This window comes from Mustela nivalis (genome assembly GCF_964662115.1).
Source record: "Mustela nivalis genome assembly, chromosome: 4".
Taxonomy (NCBI): domain Eukaryota; kingdom Metazoa; phylum Chordata; class Mammalia; order Carnivora; family Mustelidae; genus Mustela; species Mustela nivalis.
Genome location: NC_139023.1, coordinates 154,164,257 through 154,178,918, shown reverse-complemented (window position 1 = coordinate 154,178,918; position 14,662 = coordinate 154,164,257). Strand labels below are relative to the sequence as shown.

Sequence of the window (14,662 nt, the reverse complement as noted above, 5' to 3'; positions counted from 1 at the left end):
GAAGGTATGTGCTTCGCAGTCTCAGGAACGTTGGCTTTTAGTGAGACCACAGTACGAAATAATAAATGAGATTTGAAACAATGTTAGAAGTGGGTGCGAGCCATGTTGTACGTTTCAAGACTGATATTCTTGCAGAAGCCATTGAGGAAGATGACGAAAGGCAAATGACTCACAGATGAGGGTGAAACAAAACCAATGAAACAAGGAAAACGAACAGACACAGATTTTAGAAATTTTTTTAAAAACTTATTTATTTATTTTTTTAAATAAACATATAAGAAATTTTTTTTTTAATTCCTCATTAGGTTTGATACCACTATATTTGGTTACTGGTATGTTTTCACTCCTGTCTTCTGACCTAAAAATGGGAAACAAAGAAGTTACTCCAAGGGACCAAAATTTCAATTTCGATGTGAGGCAGTTAGCTCATGGTAAGAGTCTAGTAGCCATTATACCTTCAGTCAATGCTCAGCTTCTTGGTACAGTGGGTGCTGCTGGGATCTCATTGCCTTATTCATGGCAACATGACATTCACTTCTATAACACTACATAGTTCCATTTCTAACCTGGCATGTAATGATCGTAAAATAAAATGAGTGAATAGGAGAATGACAGTACATAGCCCTGGTAACCCACTAATGCCCAATTCACTAGCCCAGATGTGCATAACTCTTGTAAACCAAAATGATACCCAAGATGACAAAGATATGAACAGAGAATTTCATAATTCTAGGTTGAAAATACCCAGCTAAGTGAAAACTCTGAAAAAATGGGTAAAATTCTTTATAAAAACTAAAAGCACAAGGAGTTATGTTTTAAAAAACAGCACTGGGTGTGGTGCATAAGCAATGAATCTTAGAACACTGAAAAAAAATTAAATTAAAACAAACAAACAACAACAAGAACAACCTAACTTTAGGGAACTAAAGTTTTCATGGAGCCAAACTACCACCTCACAGGTACACTTGCTAACTTACAAAGCAAAAAATGCATCTTCCTAGTGAGAAGAGCTGTGTTTGCCATCACATTAACTCAGTAATCGAAGTTGATGTCCCCAACAGTGGGGCAACCAGGCTTAATGTACTGCTGATGTCACGCCCTATGAAGCAGGCACCCTCACTTATGGAATATTCTTCAAAATGTATAACCTGAATCTCATCAAGACTTCAGATCTAAGGGATAGGCAGAAGATGGGAGAGCAAAAGAATCAAAAGTCCAGAACTGGGGCATTCGATAAGACAACTGACCTTCAAAAAGTCAACATTGGGGGCGCCTGGGTGGCTCAGTGGGTTAAGCCTCTGCCTTCAGCTCAGGTCATGATCTCAGGGTCCTGGGATTGAGCGGGCCCCATATCCGGCTCTCTCCTCAGCAGGGAGTCTGCTTCCTGCCCAACCCCACTGCCACCTGCCTCTCTGTCTACTTGTGATCTCTGTCTGTCAAATAAATAAAATCTTTAAAAAAAAAAAAAAAGTCGGGGTGCCTGGGTGACTCAGTGGGTTAAAGCCTCTGCCTTCGGCTCAGTTCGTGATCCCAGAGTCCTCGGATCGAGTGCGGCATCGGGCTCTCTGCTTAGCAGGGAGCCTGCTTCTTTTCTCTCTCTGCCTGCTTCTCTGCCTACTTGTGATCTCTGTCTGTCAAATAAATAAATAAAATCTTAAAAAAAAAAACAATGTCAACAACTCTGTGAAAAGGTTTGTGTGTGCTATTCTAGTTAAAAAGACCAAAGGCATAATAATTGTTGTATGTCCAATTTAAATATGGACCAGGTATTACATGATCCTAGGGAATTAATATTAATTTATTAAATCAGATATATTAGAATTTGGTTATGTAAAAAGATGTGCTTGGGGTGTTTAAAATAGTCCAACAACAACAGCAGAACATACAAAGCAAAGATGCGAAATGATTATAACTATTGATTAAAGGTATTGGGTCGTGAGTACTCATTGTACTATTTTTTTCTATTTCTCTGCATATTTGAACAATTTTATGATAAAAAGAAAAAACTTACTTTTATTAGTCTGAAAGTTGGACATTTATACTAGTTTCTGTCCATCTATGTGAACCAGATAAACTTGCCAATTTCACTAAAACAATTAAAGTAAATGAATATATAGATACTAATTGTTTTTCAAAAACGTATTGTGTGGAGCACTTGCTGTGGTGCATAAACAATGAATCTTGGAACACTGAAAAAATAAAATTAAATTAAAAAATAAAAAATAGATAAAAATTAAAAAAAATAATAAAAAATTTAATAATACCTGCAGCCCTCACATGAAAAGTCATCTACTGGGGCACTTGGGTGGCTCAGTGGGTTAAAGCCTTTGCCTTCGGCTCAGGTCATGATCCCAGGATTTTGGGATTGAGCCCCACATCAGGCTCTCTGCTCAGCAGGGAGCCTGTTTCCTCCTTTCTCTCTGCCTGCCTCTCTGCCTACTTGTGGTCTCTGTCTGTCAAATAAATAAATAAAATCTTTTTAAAAAAAGTCATCTACTGGCAACAACAAACAAAAAGACACCCATTTATTTATTTATTTGCCAGAGAGAAAGATCACAAGTAGGCAGAGAGGCAGGCAGAGAGAAAGGAGAAAGCAGGCTCCCCACCGAGCAGAAAGCCCCAGGCGGGGCTCAATCCCAGGATCCAGAGACCATGACCTGAGCCAAAGGCAGCCACTTAACTCACTGAGCCACCCAGGCACCCCACAAAAGGCAGTAATTTAAACTAAACCATATCACTTTTCCTTTAGTTAACTTTATCTTATAGGAAAAAAACCAAAAACTTGAAATGGCAACAGTGTCTGGTTTTTATATAAGTTAAAATCAGTGGAATTGATGATTTATTGTTCTTGTTAATGAATGACTTTTAAGTAGATGGTTTAAAAGTGAAAACAAGCTGAGGGTTTTGGAGGGGAGGGGTTTGGGGGTTTGGCTGAGCCTGGTGGTAGGTAGTAAGGAGGGCATGTATTGCATGGAGCACTGGGTGTGATGCATAAACAATGAATTTTGGAACACTGAAAAGAAATTAAATTAAATTAATTTTTTTAAAAAGTGAAAACAAGCTTGCTCATCACAAAGCATCCATTGTAATCAACTTTTCAGTAAGAGTTAGTTGAAGCATAGAGAGTACCTGTCAGTAAAAAGAGAGCCAGACTTCAGGAAATGCCCATAATTTAGAAATAACTGGAAGCTGTGCTTGTTTGCATATTAACTAAATAATTTAGTCCTCATATATATTTTAACTGGCCTACTTTTGTATCTGAATGTATGTACAGAATATGCAAATTAAATAAAACATTCATATTTCCCTGCATACATTTGACTTACATTATCCTGATTGTGTAGTCAAATGGCCACTTATAACATTGCTAAAATCCATTCCCTGTAATAATAAGGTGATCAGCGACTGGCATAATGAAAACGGCACAGGATTGGTATTATAACACATACGTAGTAGCACACTTACGGGCATGTATACTAATACTACAGAAATACCTGTTGGACTCCAGGCAAGTGTTTTTGGGCTTTCATTTCCTTATTTAAATATGCAATGTTTAGAACAGATTAAAAGCCCTTAACTTGGGTTGGAAGGATCGTGGATCCCCTGAAATTAAAATATTTATGTATAGAAGCATTTTTGTGAGGAGACATAGGATGGGGTAGATTGGGTATATGAATTACGGTACCTCTCGCCTAAAGGTATTTCCTGTTTCCCTGACCATTGATCTGCAGTGGCCTTGTGACTTGCTCAGACCCGTTAGAATGAGACAAAAGTGATGTTATATGGCTTCCAGCCTCGATCTTGCAGCTTCTGCTTTGGGGGGGGGGCACTCCGAATGCTGCCCTCACTATGTAAATTAGCGTCTGCTCTTCCTAGGGAGACACGTGGCTCAGCTGACAGCCAGCAACAGCCACCAAACATGTGTCTAAGGCCATCTTGGGCCATCTAGCTCAAGTTAAGCTATACATGACAAAAGCCACCTGAGTGATCGCAGACAAAACCAGCAGGAGAACCACCCAGAGGGACACATCAAAACAGCTGAATTGTGAATGAGTTAACAGTAGTTATTTGGAGCCACTAAGTTTTGGAATAGTTTGTTTTACTATAATATCCAACTATTTCAAAAGTGTATTTAACTATTATCTAACTCTGAAGGGCTGCAAACTTCTGAATTCAAATTATTTAAAATTTTACCATGCCTTGTGTCTGGTCTTTTCATGAACTATGTGATAGGGAGGATTTTTAAAAATTTAAATTCAATTAGCCAACATATATATAGTACATCATTAGTTTTTGAGGTAGTGTTCAACGATTCATTAGTTGCATATAACGCCCAGTGCTCATCACATCATGTGCCCTCCTTAATGCCCGTCACCCAGCTGCCCCACTCCTCCACCCATGTCTCCTTCTACAACCCTCAGTTTATTTCCCAGAGTCAAGAGTCTGTCATGGTTTGTCTCCCTTTCTGATTTCTTCCCATTCAGTTTTATGGGTAGGATTTAACTTGGCAAGTCTTACATTCAAACTGCCTGTAAAAGTAAATTCTAGGATTTTTGAACTAAAGAATCAACAGGACTTTGAATCTAATTTTTCTACTTTCCTCTTGAAAAAATGAGTGGTTCAGTGGTTTAAGCCTCTGCCTTCAGTTCCGAAAATGATCCCAGGGTACTGGGATGAAGCCTCACATGGGGCTCCCTACTCTACGGGGAGATCCCCCTGCTTATGCATGCGCGCGCTCTCTCTCTCTTTCTCTCTGTTAAATAAATAAATAAAATCTTTTTTTAAAATGTGGGATAGCGTTCAGGTACTTCTTTCATTTTTCATATGTCTTTTCCTTTTCTTTTTTTTCTTTCTTTTTCATTCTCCATATTTTTTTAAAGATGAAAGCCATTTCATTTGAAAATTCTGACAATATTCTGGTCTGTTATTTCCAGTGTTTGAATTTATTTAGGACAGCGGGCATTTGCTCCTAAGTGGTCTTATTTCTCAATTCCTGCTTCCCAAACTTTGTCCTGCCCTTCCTCATCTAAAGAGTAAAAATGGAGTCTGAGGGTGTAGCCACCTTGTCTTTTCACCATTGACATAACCTCCACCTAACATCATCACAGCCCTGCATGGATTCTACGCTTGCTAGCTTTTTTTCAAACAGCCCTCTTCATCATCCAGAATGTTATCCTGGATTTAATCTTTCTGACTTTTTCATATATTCCTGACCGAGTTTTTGCATCCATGCTTGTTTTTCTAACTCATCTTTCACATTTTACATATACCATTTAAAAATATATCTGCTCTCAGCAGACGGCTTCCTGCACGAAGACACTAAATCTTTTTGGCTACCTCCTTCCTTTTTCTCTTCTTCTCCCCACCCCCTCTCTGTCTAGGACCATTTACAATAGCAGCATCCAAATTTTATTTTGAAGACTCTCCCCTGCTTCTTTTTGGAATCTCAGATGGGGCAGTCAAAGTCAAGCTTTTATAATTTCCTGAGATATTTTAAAACTCCAACTAACCAAGTGTGTGTCTGGCAGTGACCACATCCCTCTGGAATTTTCTGATGGCCAGGTGGCTCTCTTCCAGGATTCCTGTCACTTCTGATTTTCCATGCAAGGCCTCCGAGTTGGCCAGAATTAGAAGCAGGGTGTTAATCCTCTTCATCACTTCCTCTCCCTTCTGAAAGATGAAATTATCATGTGGGTTAGTGATTCTCAACCTGGCTGCACATTCAAATCACTTGGAAGCACTTAAAAAAGAAGTCTGGGGGCCTACCTTGAGAGAGTCTGCTTTAATTAGAAGGGTGGGGCCTGCTTATCTATCCATCTATCTACTTTTTTTTTTTTTTTTAATTCTGGGATTATTCTAATGTGCAGCCAGGACTGAGAACCCTAAGTGAGGCAAATTGTGGATTTATCAGATGTTCTGAGTTTAGAAATTGAGACATCTGGCAAATGCCTGGAGAGTGGAAGCTCCCATCATTAAGATTCTGGATGCTTTTCTTCTCTAGTCCATTAAGTTTTAACACAGGCAATCTAGTTCTAGCGTGTCTAAACAGGATAATGACAACCAGAACCATGATATTACTTTCTGATTGTTGATATTAATCTCAACACAGCTCTAACATCTTTAAACAAGATGAAGCTCCACAGCAAAAGGTCCTTTGAAAAGTTCAGAAGACAGTTTGGGCCATTAGCTTTTCTGAAATCGCAAATGAAGATGAACGAACTACGTTGCCCTTGATGGTTTCCCTAATTAATTAAGAGAGTCACTTGACAAAGAAAGTATACTTAAAATGACAAAATGAAACACAATTTCTTTTCTCCTTCTTTGGTCAGTTTTCAAGATGCCAATTCTCAGTTAGTCAAAAGACAATTGAGATGTCAAATACATTAGGTTTTTTGAAAAATGTCCCCTTACCACACATCACACACAGTGCGCATTTGGGCTTTTTTACGTCTTCAATTCTAATTGTTAATTAGGATCCCCGAGTGTGCAAGTGCAATTTTCCATGGAGCAGACTATTCTTTCACCACGGAAACAGCTTTGTTTCTGGTTAGTGGCAGAGCTGACTTTAGTGTCATTCTCAGAGGTAGGCTAAATGTCAGCCAAACTGGGACGTTTAAGAGTGAGCAACAAATCAGCCCCGAGGCTGCGTGACTTGAGCGAGCATCTCCTCAGAGGTCCTACCGATGGCACAGTTGCATCCTGGCAACGACCGCACACGCGGGGAGTGCACAAGCCTGATTGCGCAACTTGGTAGACTGTGCCTGGCACTCTGGGCATGCGCGGGAATTCAGCGTTCCGGGAATGAGAGGTGACCGTGGGAGAACATGAGGATGCGATTTTCCTTAATGCTTGCTCAAGAAATAAAAGCCATGGGGTGTCCTAAAACTCTAGCTCTAATCTGTTCTGAGTTAGCTGTGTAGAAACGGCTATCTGGGGACAGTGGAGGTCCAGAGGTATGTTCTATAGCAATCTAAAGACAGATAGACAACAGAAAGGGTAAGCCACATTCTCATGCTGAAACACCGCAACTGCTTTCAATTAAGCAGGCCCCTTTGGAATCACATGCATTTCGTCAATAATTCAGTTTTGCAAATGTTTGGCAATATAGTTTCATCTGACAAATTCTCAATAACGTATTTTTCCACTTTCTAAAGAAAGGCACATGTAGAAAAGGTGTCGAGTAACGTTAACGAGCGCGTTTCGAGACCGTGGACGCTAAGAAAACTAGTGTTGTTCCCTCTCCAATTCTAACTCATGCCATCTTGAGCCAGGATTATAGAAATCTAAGAACAATTCATGAGAAGATGGTAGAATGAAACAGAATGCCTGCCAAAAGGAGACAGAACTAACAGCGGAGTGAACGCAACTAAAGCAGGATATCCTAAGATTGGTGGGTTTAACTCCAAGAGTTACTTTCATGTCTCTTTCATTTTACTGAGATAGATGACACCTAACACGCACACACACATATTTCATCACCCATGCTCCAATATCGACGCTGAAAACAATGTATACCCTACAAATTGCATATTCAGGCACCAGTGTTTACAGAAATTTAGAAAACAATCCAGTTACATTTCTGCTCCTACCAAAATTGTGCAATCTCTCTAAACAACTCTGTTGACTTTCCTGGAGGAAAGAGAAGAGTCCCAGTGCTTCAAATTAAGGTTCACATATTAGCCGAGGAATTACTGGTTATGACTGATGGAAAACAGATTGGGTATTCTTTCAATTAGAAGTAAGTACATTCATTTTATAAATGGTTTGCCTCAGGAAAGCAGGCACGTTCAGACCTCAGGTGTACATTGTTTACTCCTTCCACTCCTTCCATAGAAATGTAGTAAAAACCACACCTAGTACTTCGAATGTTTTGGTTTTGCAAGCAACACTATCTCCAGATTTCATCCTAAACTAATTGGCTGCTTTGGTACAGTTCAACGAGAACTGCATAAAGGACCAGGATCAAAAGAAGACAGTCTACCTCTTCACTTGAAGGGAGTCAGTGTGAATTAATTTAAGATGTCAGACTTGATTTCTTTAAAACAGGCTTGAAAAACAATACTGTTTGGTTAAGAAAGAGGTTAATGAGGAAAATGTAATCCCCACTTGAATGTCATTGGAATGCAAAGCCACATTTATTTGCATGTGTGGTATCTGTAAAAGGTCCAAGGAATTTTGTTTTTGGTGTTTTGAATTGTTTATAATGTATTCTTTTTTTATTCCATCTACTAACAATTCCCAGAAATGATGGAAATCAAAAGTTGGAAAAATATAAATGTATTTGGCTTCTAAGAAAATTACCAGTTGCAACATCAGCTCCAGCCACACTTCATAAAGCAGGTGATTATGGGGACAATAAAGAAAAATGTTATTAAATCAGTTAAAAAAAGAAAATCCTCGAATCTTGCCAATTCTGTGATAGCGCCTTAAAGTCTGACACTCCAAAACAGTCCATGCCAAAATTTGCAACAAAATTTCACTAATACTGATGCCCATTTGCAAGGATGTAGTTTAGACAGTTCAGGCTGCAGGGCACAAAACACACTGGCTAATTTCTTTGACCTTGTTGTGTTTTATTACAGCATTTACCAAAGTGTCAAATAAAACAAATCTATTATTTTAAAATCAACATTCAAAAGGTCACTGACTTTTCAATAGGCAGTTTTTCATCACACTTTCAGATTATTTTCTTGCACATTTCAGGGTCAGAATCTGCTTCATTAAGAACACTGTGTTTCAAAACAAGTCTTTTTCCCTCAGGCCCAGCAGCCAGAGCAGAGCACTGTGCTGGGAGCCACAGGCCATCAATTAACAATGAGCCAGGTCCTTGGAGCAAGGGATGTCTTGACAGAAAGTCAGTCTTACTAACCTTCAAGCCTTGGTTCTCATTTACCATGGAGTTGCTTTCCTATCGCAGCTATGTGCTACTAAATCACCTCTATTTAATGTAACCGTTAGGATTACCATTATCTAAACTTCTTTCAATGCCTTGATCTGTCACTTGGATGTTTCCCCTGGCTTTCAAATATGCAAGAATAAAAATGAGATAAAAATTAACATCTTTATGGCTCTCCTGGTATTTCTATTTCTGGCAAATTCTTTTAGATATGTGGAGTGATAAAATTCTACAGTAACAAAATCCCTTCAGAAACCTCTAGTTCCCTTGCCTAAAGTTTTCCTTTGGAGCATCCCCTCCAGACCCTGTGGGGGAGGAAGGGCGATTTGATTGGTGTCCTGGCCTTTGGGACCAAACTCTGGCCAGGACAAGATCTGTGATCTATTAGGTTTCTAGAATGCCAATTACTTCACAGAAGTAAATTAACAAGTCTGGAATTCATATAAAAACATAAGTTTTAGCAACATGTCCACTCTGGATTCTGACAGCCCTGCTCCACTTTCTTTGCTCAGGGGCCTCAGGCTGAAATCATCTGTATATATCAGCATCATTGCTGACATGCGGACCAAAGACAGTCATTTCTACTCAGACATCATTGGTTATGGCCAGTCTCACGTGACCACTGCTGCAAGCCGGAGTGGGGATGTGCGTGCCTCCTGCAGGGGGCAGTACCATGCGTTTGTGAACAAGGTCACAGTGACCAGAACAATCGGTTCCTTCTGGACAAAAATTAATTAAGTGACATATATTTGGTGTCGTCCCTGCTCCGGAAGAATTGATGAGTCAATGAATCAGCTCCTGCAAGTGCAAGGCCCTAAGCTAGGGTTTAGGCAACAAGGTGAGCAAAGGGGACAGCCCTACTCCCTGGGCTGTAGCAGAAATTTGCAACATCCACTCAAGTCCTAGATCACACGGAGTGAAGCTGATTTGCCCAAGTAACTCATCATTCATTCTCAGGCTGGAAATAGAAAAGTCACTATCTTCCGTTAAATCGGTGATAACCTCATCATGGAGTGAGTGCCCAGATATAGCACAGGACAGTAAAAATCAAATATCAAAATGGGCAGAGCAGACAGTCACTGAGCCTTAGTAAAAATGTTTGCCTGAATGCTCCAAAAATTGCTCTTTTTCCTGCTTTGCTGTGAAAATCAGAAGGGGGTGCCAGCAGAAGTGAGGCTTTCCTGCGAGAGGCAGAACAAGATGACAGCGATTCAGCATGCTCGTCTCTTCGCCCTCCCCGATTTCTGGATGGCAGGCAGGCTCAATGGAATCTGGCTTGGTGCACCCAAGTTGCTACCAGCTGAGGACAGTCATCTCACCACCTGCAGGGTCTCTACTACCCTCTCTGCCCACACTAATCCTGACCTCGGGTACAAAGCTCCCAAACAACCTCGTTCCCTGGATCAGTCAGGGCTTAATACAGGAAACAGAAGACAATCTAGATCTTCCGAGCTCAGAGGGATTTAATGCAAGTTATCGAGTGGAAGGGTTGGAGGAATAGAGTCGGGGGAAGCCGTCAGAGCCCCCACAACCACAAGGCTGGTGACTAGACAGTGGACCATGGAATGCAGCCACTGACCACACTCATGCCTTCCAGAGTCTTCTTGTGCATCCACAAGCTAAAGGAAGAGAGCGTGCTTGTCTTTTTGACCTTTTAATCCTATGTGATTGCATTTCATTTTCAGAACCTTGAATTCTAGCTGCAAAGGTGACTAGGAATTGGATTTTACGCTCCTAGGCCCCATATTACAAGGAGGTAGAAAAACTTCGGAGTGGCTACATAGTGCCTACGATCGCATAGGCAGTAACCAGCAGTCCTATGGGGACTCTACAGTGAATCACTTTACTTCGTGGTCTGTCCAAGAATAAGGTTCCCTGAACCCATACTCTCCTGAGCCCCCCACAAGATGTAGCATCCCCAAACTAACCACTGAGAGTGGTGTTGTTGCTGGAGTCAGTCTCCTCTAGATCGGATCCCCTGGCAGCCTTGGTTGGGTGTTGGGGGATTGGCTTGTGGTAGGGTGTGGGGTTCATGGAATTAAGATGCCATTAGGGTCCAAAACTCAGGAGTGTTTTCCTCTTGCCCTGCTGGTCACCTTTCTACTCCACACCCTTCTCAGAATTTCATGGAGCAGTGGTTCTCAGGGTCTGGTCCTGGGGCAGCAGCAGCATCACTTGTGAACTTGCTAGAAAAGCAAATTCTCAAGCCCCACCCTAGACCTGGTAAATCAAAACTTGGTGTGGCACCCAGCCATGGGTGGTTTAACAAGCCTCCCAGGTGATTCTGATGCGTGCTAAGGTTTGAGAACAACTCCTATAGGGACATTCAGACATTTCTGAAACAACAACAAATGGAACACAATGGCTGCTTGATTACTAGAGGCAAAAATGGCATATGTCTCAGCACAGAGCTCTAGTCAAGCTGCATGGAGCATGTGGTAGATCCATCTACTCTGAAGTCCAAACCAACATCTCCTTTCCCTCTGGCTGACCATGGATGCAGGAACCCAAAGCCATGACCGGCAGGTTTCCAGGTGAATAGAGAATAGGAAGGCCACACCCAAGCTGGATCTTGGCTCAGCTAACTAGCCCTGGTATTTGGAGTGAGAAAGGGATGTCAACCCTTAGAGGTCATCCCTTAGGGCAGGCTGAACCTAGTAGGTCCACTTACCAGGAACTGGAAGAAAGAGCCAAAGGGAGCCATTGCCTTTAAATACAACATGACCTGGCTTCTAGTCAATATGGCCCAATCTGCGCCCCAAACCAGGGACAGTAAGTAATACCAGCTCCTCTTCAACACTAAGACTGGGAAGAAATGGAAGGATACTTAACCCCTTCCTTCCCCCCAGATCAATCATTGAGTTCCTAACTCGCTTCTCCTGGTTCAAGGTTATTCTACTTGCTCCTGTTAAGACCATGTGTCCCCTTACCAAAGCATGTGACTCCAGTCACCCCTCCGGTAGATGGACCATCCTCCCACCCTCCCACAACCGCTTAGAATAAGGAGGCTAATGCTTTGTTTGGTCTTTGCTCCAGGGTTCCTGTAATAATCTTCCTTTCTGAGGCCAGGGCTCCCTGTCTTTCTTTCTTGCTGGTCTTTTCCCTGGGGCCCTAAGCCTGAGATCTCTTTTATCCAGTGTAACCTTCAAAATCAGAAAAGAACCCATCATGATGAGATTTTAAAACTGAATACCCTTGGTGGGGGGCAGGGGGAGGTGGCGGCAAGGTGATGGCTCAGTCAAGTACAGCATGTGACTCTTTTTTGATTGCCCAGTTGTGAGTTCAGCTCCACATTGGGTTTAGAGATTATTTTAAAAATAAAATAAAATAAATGTTTAATTAAAAACCACAGCTTTCAAACTCCTTTTCTTTTTATTTATTTATTTATTTGACAAGGAGAGAGAGAGAGCACAAGTAGGCAGAGAGGCAGGCAAAGAGAGAGGGGGAAGCAGGCTCCCTGCTGAACAGAAAGCCTGATGAGGGGCTGGATCCCAGGATCCTGAGATCATGAGCTCAGCCAAAGTCAAAGGCTTAACTCACTGAGTCACCAGATGCCCTTCAGACTCCTTTTCAAATGTAAACCATGATAAGAAAGACATTTTTACCCTGTGATCCAGGACAGATGTATACAAAAATGGGGAGGAAAAAAAAAAGACTTGTGAAAGAGCATTTATTCTTAAATCCTTCTGATATTTTTCATTATTTTCTATTTCATTAAAAAAAAAAAAAATACTGCTCCAATCCCAGAGGGCCGATTTCATGGGTTACTAACGGTTGGCAACCTGCAGTTTAAGAAACAGTGCCACGGAGCACATGCTGCAATAAACACACCACCAGCACCATATAAAAAGCAGCATTAATAGCACACTGTCATCATTACTGATGTTGCTGAGTGCTCTATGTGTCCGTATGGATGTTACTGTCATTTCAATTAAAATCTTAAAATTGCTATAGGCCATAATACCAACTCTACTCTCAGTGCTCCAGGTTTTCAACAACAACAACAACAACGACAAGAACAAAACCCCTTTCTTTGACTGAATTCATCTTCAAATTCGATGATGATTTGCAACAGCAGCACATGCTATGGCTAAATTTTCAGTTACCAGATTAATAGTTATTTTGTAAGTTTCAACAAACATCTTTTATTCAGTGACGTTTGGTTTAGATCAAGTAAATCGATATGCTCATATAATGGAGTTTCTCCCTTCTTCCTGTTAAATAACAGTAGTTCAAAGACTGGAAACATTTCAAGGATAAAAAATGGGGTTTGAAAATTGAAACGTGTGCCTTCCATAATAGATTCAGACCCTCAGCTGTCACAGGAGGGAACCTCAAAGCCCTCTGTTCACAGCTGGGAGGATTTCTACTTTTTTTTTTTTTTTTTTTTAAATAAACACGCACCTACTCTGTTATAGGAGTAGGTAGGCCATCACACACGACCCCTCGAGACCTGCTCCTGCACCCACGGCTCTGCGCACACCCAGGCGCGAGCGCCCTCCCGGCCCCACGCGTCATCTGCCGCACAGACAGATACAGGATGCCGGCAGATTGGAACCGGCCTTAACCTCTCCCCGCTCTCCTTCCCCAAATCAAAACCCACCGTTAACACCGCGAAGAGCCAGGAAACCTCTTGGCTTTAATTATTTCCGTTCCCCAAGCTCCATGTGGCACACAGGACACCTCGTTTCCCTTTGGGCTTGCCGTCATCCTGCGAGGCGCACGGAGAAGAGAAAAGCACATGTTCCTTTCTGCAGAGCGGAGGGCGCAGAGCGAAAGGCGCAGAGCGAAAGCGCCCGTCTGGGGCCGGGCTCTTCCTCCATCTCTCCTCCCCACTCGGCGCGGGCCGTAGGATCCGCCGGCTCTCGCAGGGGTTGAGAGTTGGCGCCACCTGGCTTTTTAAAGAAGAACGGGATCGGCAGGCGGCTGAGGTCGAAGAAGACGCGCCGCGCTCCTCAGCACCGCGGGCCTGGGCGGTGTTTAGCAAGCCCTGGGGCGCTCTGCACTTCAAAGTCCCCGGGGCAGCCGAGCAGCTGGCAAGTGCAAAGAAGACAGGAGAAAGGGCATCCGAGGGTTCTGATCTCCACCCGGTTGCGACACTGGAAAGAGGGCAGGTTGTTAAAGGAATCTTCCGTGTCCCCGTTTGTTCACATGCAAGACGAGGAAAACAACGCCATCCATCACTGCTCCAAGTGACCCATGTAAAAATAAAATGAAAAGCTGGCGGGAAAGTGTTTCAATGTTACCGTTGGAGTAGGAAGGTACAATAATAGCCGTAGTAAAAATAGTAATGGGCTGTAATTACCCGTTCAGTGCTCTATAAATTTGCACTGTTTGTGTATGTGTGTTTGGATATAATGATTCCACAGAATGGTTGCTAATTGGAGGACACTGGTACAAACTGCTTTATCCAGAACCTGGACTAGTTATCAAAAGTATTTATCCACCTATTGAACAAGTCTTTTAAAGGTTAGAATCTAGAGAAAGGTATGTTTGGAAATTGTTTGTAAAGGTTCTGCAAAACTGTATGATTTTCCTTGTAACCATGCAGGTAAACAAACACAGACATATGGATGCATACAATAGGTGCACATTAAGTGCACAAATGAAAACATATACATGCATCGGAAATGTGGATCTGTACTTATATAACAACGACTGAAGTACAGCACTACACAGTTTACAGAAGACTTGCATTCACTTTTCATTTAATCCTCACAATATTAGGGGGATATTCTTAGTCCCCATCTGAGGCTGAGGCTCAGA

At 41.9% G+C, this 14,662-nt stretch overlaps 1 long non-coding RNA gene across 1 annotated transcript; it reads right to left on the bottom strand.

Annotated features, from left to right (window-relative positions):
- Positions 1–224: 224 nt before the first annotated feature.
- On the bottom strand, positions 225–13,768 carry LOC309862748. Its single transcript, XR_014310690.1, has 3 exons — positions 13,500–13,768; positions 5,511–5,670; positions 225–358 (listed from the first exon to the last, which is right to left on the bottom strand). It is a non-coding gene; the product is annotated as an uncharacterized lncRNA (long non-coding RNA).
- Positions 13,769–14,662: the final 894 nt, after the last annotated feature.